Source organism: Rutidosis leptorrhynchoides, chromosome 5, assembly GCF_046630445.1.
Source record: "Rutidosis leptorrhynchoides isolate AG116_Rl617_1_P2 chromosome 5, CSIRO_AGI_Rlap_v1, whole genome shotgun sequence".
NCBI classification, from domain to species: domain Eukaryota; kingdom Viridiplantae; phylum Streptophyta; class Magnoliopsida; order Asterales; family Asteraceae; genus Rutidosis; species Rutidosis leptorrhynchoides.
The window spans coordinates 203,987,830-203,993,855 of NC_092337.1; positions in this window are offsets into that span (position 1 = coordinate 203,987,830).

Consider the following 6,026-nt stretch of genomic DNA (forward strand, 5'->3'; position numbering starts at 1 on the left):
ATTGGTCCTGTGTGACAATGGTTTAAGATTTGACTACCTTCATATTCGAATACGCATCGGCGTATTATTCCATCGGGACCACTTTTAAATAAATGTGGATCTTCCCAGAAATAGTGTTTTATATCACTAAAGAATTTCTTTCGTTTTTAGTACGACAATCCTTTTTCAAGGAATCTACATACTAAGTAGTTTGCATAGTCTGCAAACCATGGAATTTCATTATAATCAATTTTCAAAAGATATTCATCAGAAAAGTTATCTTGTATGGTCGATTCATTTAGAACTTCTAATTCAGGATTTTCAAGACGAGAAAGATGATCAGCGGCGAGATTTTCTGCTCCCTTTTTGTCTCGGATTTCAATATCGAATTCTTGTAAGAGTAAGATCCAACAGATTAATCTTGGTTTGGAATCTTGTTTTGAAAATAGATATCTAAGAGCAGAATGGTCGATATAGACCACCGTTTTAGCTAGAACGAGATATGAACGAAATTTGTCAAAAGCAAAGACGATAGCAAGGAGTTCTTTTTCAGTAGTTGTGTAATTTGTTTGTGCTCCTTGTAACGTCTTACTTGAAAGGACCCGTTCATATACATTATAAACGATTCACAATAGTTGATTACATTGCGAGGTATTTGACCTCTATATGATACATTTTAAAAACATTGCATTCGTTTTTAAAAGACAATCTTTCTTTACATCGAAAATTGACAGGCATGCATACCATTTCATAATATCCACTATCCAACTATAAATTGATTTAATAATAATCTTTGATGAACTCAATGACTCGAATGCAGCGTTCTTCGAAATATGCTATGAAAGACTCCAAGTAATATCTTTAAAATGAGCAAATGCACAGCGGAAGATTTCTTTAACACCTGAGAATAAACATGCTTTAAAGTGTCAACCAAAAGGTTGGTGAGTTCATTAGTTTATCATAATCATTTATTTCCATCATTTTAATAGACCACAAGAATTTCATTTCCAGTTCTCATAAATATACGTCCCATGCATAGAGACAAAATTAATCATTCATATGGTGAACACCTGGTAACCGACATTAACTAGATACATATAAGAATATCCCCTATCATTCCGGGATCCTCCTTCGGACATGATATAAATTTCGAAGTAACAAAGCATCCGGTACTTTGGATGGGGTTTGTTAGGCCCAATAGATCTATCTTTAGGATTCGCGTCAATTAGGGTGTCTGTTCCCTAATTCTTAGATTACCAGACTTTAATAAAAAGGGGCATATTCGATTTTGATAATTCAACCATAGAATGTAGTTTCAATTACTTGTGTCTATTTCGTCAAACATTTATAAAAGCGCATGTATTCTCAGTCCCAAAAATATAAAGGGTAAAAAGGCAAATGAAACTCACCATACTGTATTTCGTAGTAAAAATACATATAACGTCATTGAACAAGTGCAAGGTTGGCCTCGGATTCACGAACCTAAATTAATTATATATATTTATGTGTTGGTCAATATTTGTCTAACAAATTAGGTCAAGTCATAGTGTACCACAATCCTAATGCTCGAGACTAATATGCAAAAGTCAACAAAAGTAAATTTGACTCAAAATAATTTCAAAAAATCTATACATGATTAATATATAGTTTAAATATCGTTGTTTTATATTTTTAAATATTTTTAAAAGATTTATTGGAGTAAATAATATAATTTATTTATTAATAAATAAAATTTTATATTAAATTTATATAATAAAATATACTTTTATATATATTAAGTAATAAAATTTATAGGGTTCATTTAATATCATAAAGATAATATGATAGGTATTATTAAAGTAAGTTATTACACGTAGTAAAATATGTTTGTATCACATATTTATTTGATAAAATAATATCTATAATGATAGTAAGTAAAAGTTGTATTATTTTGTAATAATAATTATTATTATAAAAATATCAATATTTATAATTACTAAGATGACATTAGATAAAACGATAATTCTAATTATGATAACTTTAATATTTACGATAATTTTTAATATTATCTTTAAAATAATAATTCTATTTAAAATAATAATAATAATGATATTTTATAGTAACAATGACATTTCTATTAAAATGATAATTTTTGTTAAAATGATAGTTTTAATACTAACGATACTTTTAATAATAATAGTAATGATAAAAATAATAAGAACGATAATTTTATCTAAATCAATATCTTATAATATTTTAATTTCATCATGATACTCTTACCCATTATTTCCTAATCGTTTCGTTTAATAGCTTTTAATCGTCTTTTATATCGTGTTCATAATAATGATAATAATAGTAATCAAAATAATTAGGTGTTACAAATATTTGTTTTAATTACACTAATATTAATAATGATAGTTACTATAACATTATTAACGATAATACTAATAATTATCTTAATGATAATATAGTAATAATAATAATAACAATAACAATAACCATTTTTAAATAATGATATATATATTAATAATGATAATAATAATAATAATACCAATAATAATAATAATAATAATAATAATTGGATAATAATAATAATACTAATTATAACTTTAACGATAATAACGATAGTAATAATAAAAAAAATAACAATTTTTAATGATAAATCCCTTTTATTAATAAAGATAATAATAATGATAATAATAAGATAAAACTAGAACGACGATAAAAACGACGATAATAATAATCATTTTTAATAAAAATATCGAAAATTCAATTGATTATAACTTCTAATCCGTTCATCGAAACCATTCGATATCTAAAGGAAAAGTTCTTAATTTTTCGCTAGCTTTCCAAGGACATGCATATCTTATATCTTATCTCAACCGCAAGTGTAACTAATTCAACATTCAACCTAACCTGTCTAAGGGCAATATCAAAAGTACAAGCATGCATAATCCTAAATACTCGAGCACTAGTCCGGGATACACTATTAGTATGTAAAAGTTAAATTATGAGTACTCACGTATCAATATTGAGATTCAATATTGCAGGAAAGGTACGTAGACGCAACGAAAATGATAAACAGTATATTGACCTCACGAGCATACCCATGAACCATACTCAATCACCTCCATAGCTATAACCGGACAGCACTCCGTCGTAATATTTTATGTATATTAATAATATCTTGAAATAATACGGAGTAAATATATATGTGTAAATCGATTGAGAGAGTTTAGAGAAAAATATTTTCAAGTTTCTATGAAATAATGAAACCTATTGAATTCTATTTATAATAGATTTTTGAATTATTAAAGTGAATTATTAAAGTATGAATTATTAAAGTGAATTATTAAAGTATAAATTATTAAAGTGAATTATTAAAGTATGAATTATTAAAGTGAATTATTAAAGTATGAATTATTAAAGTGAATTATTAAAGTTAAAGTAAAGTAAAAATAAAGTAAAGGTAAAGTTTAAGTATAGTAAAAGTATAAAACTATGTACGTATAATACGCGTATAAATATATATAATATTAATTTAAATCATTATATATATAAAATAAAATATAAATATCGTTATCTTTATCATACTAGTTAAGTAATGAGTTGTCAAAAGTGGTTCTAGATATTTATAAAAGTTATATACGTTTTAATAATAAAGTTCTTTTTAAACTGAAAACGTTTTTGTACGTTTGAAACTAAATAGATCAATCGAGTCTTTATGAGATTCAATCTTCTACTATCCTTTGTCTAGTTCTCAATGATTGACAATTTGTTCTTATTTATAAATTACTTTACCATTTTCCGAATATTGTTAAAATGAAAATATTTCTCAAATCAACGTGGGCCTTTCAACAGAGACTTGTAATCATAATTCAATATATCTGATAATTCAATCATTTGATCTTATCTTCTAATTCCATTGATAAACATTTTGAAACAGATACAATCATATAAAGTATTTAATCTAATATTTTGTTTACGTTTCAAGTTATAATATATATACACATATACATATATAATCATATTCGTTTAATGGTTCGTGTATCGTTGGAACTTGGTCGAGGTTGAATGAATGTATGAACATAGTTTAAAATTCTTGAAATTTAACTTAACAAATATTGCTTATCGTGTCGGAAACATATAAAGATTAAAGTTTAAATTTGGTTGGAAATTTCCGGGTTGTCACATTACCTACCCGTTAAAGAAATTTCGTCCCGAAATTTGAGTGGAAAGGTCGTGAATGATAATAAGTATGTTTTCATGATGCATACGGGCTAAAAATTAGAGTTTTATCATCAGCGAATAATTTGGATAAACAATCCATTTATATGAAGAGTACAAATGAAGCTAACATAGAAGAGTGAAATGAGTAAGTGTAGATTCATCTTATCATTTGACGTAGATATGATTGATTCCCAGATTTCAAGGGATTTGAAGAAAATCTTCTTAATAAGATTTGACTCTCTGGTAATCAAGGGAATTAGGATCCGCTTTAAATGCGATCGTCCATATTAATTGTTCTATCGGAGATTTTCTTATAAATTCACCTCCTTCGTTTCCTTACAACTCACACCTTCTGTTGATGCATTTTATGCAAGTCCCTAGACATCTACCCACGTTCATTGCAGGTACAACAGTTTACAGGCCACCATGATTGCTCGTTATTATCCTATACGTGTTTGTATGTGGTTACAGGAACTGCAGGAACGAGATTTAGATGTTTGACTATGTTAAACTTAGTTAGACGTACGAGTGAAGCCTCACTAGTACGGCTGACAGGCTCATACGCACAGTTGATGCTGAGCTAAGTCACAATTACAACCTAAATAAGAAGACACGAGTGAGTGATAACCCGTACGGCTGATGAAGCCAACTCGTACGTGTGATGAATGAATCGTATGGGTGAGTCAACATCAGGGGTATATAAAGTCTTATGTTCTTCATTTTAGGTTAAGCTTCTCATTTGTTACACACACTCAGATCTAGTGAGCTCCTCCAATTTTCTCTCAGTCCAAATCACCCAGGTGGTGAATAATAGCTCTAGGTGTTGATCTAATCACACTTGATTTAGTTGTGGTTTGACTAAATTAATCAAAAAAAATTAACCTATTCACTAGAGGGTTTGATTCACTTATTCCGCCATTGTGTGAGTTAAATCTGTTGATTTCTAAGTTCCTAGTCATGTTTCATCACCTTCTATTCTTTCCCCCTCAACTCATATTTTAAAGTATTCATCAATATGCTCCATCCAGTTCTGATTCTCGATATACTTCTAACTTTCATATCGGTCATTCTTTTTTTTTCATCTACCGCCGGAAAAATCTATTTACTTCTACTATACTCTTGGGTTTATAGTGTTTCTAGTTCTCCCGTGTCTTTATATTGCTATATGCATCGATATATATGGTTTATAATTTCTGGTTTATCGTTGGGCTTTATATGTTCCCTTATATTTCAAAGTCTCTGCTTCTGTCTTCTATAATCATTATCATTAACAGTTAATGCTCTCTTTTATTTGCTACAATTTATACCCCAATTTTTATTTCGGAGTTTTGTCCTTTTGTTTCTTCTTCTTGCGATTAAGCACCGCTTGTAATGGTCCAGAATTCACAGATATGAATTTCAGAATGAACATTGTTAATGTTCTAGGAAGGAAATTGTGATGGCACGATCTTGACTTGTCAAATTACTAGAATACCTTGGAAAAGGCCGAATCATCAAGAAATATTTTCTTGATATTTTAGAGGTTAAATAGAATACAAGAGTCGTATAACATGGCACATGATGATATTATGATCTGTGAATCATCACGTTCCATTTAGAAACTCAGCATGACTTACTGTAATATAATCACGTTGATCAAGTGTCATTATATTATACTAATTCATGCTTCAGTTCCCAACACTACCTCAAAATATTCCTATTTTAAACTTGAATGTTTCAGAATTTAGAAACTAAAATACTTTCTTTTATGATGTAATACAGATAGTGCGAAGAGGTAAATGATTTCAAATAAGAAAAATTAAGAAAATATCTTCAGAAATATGGAGGATATTTATAAT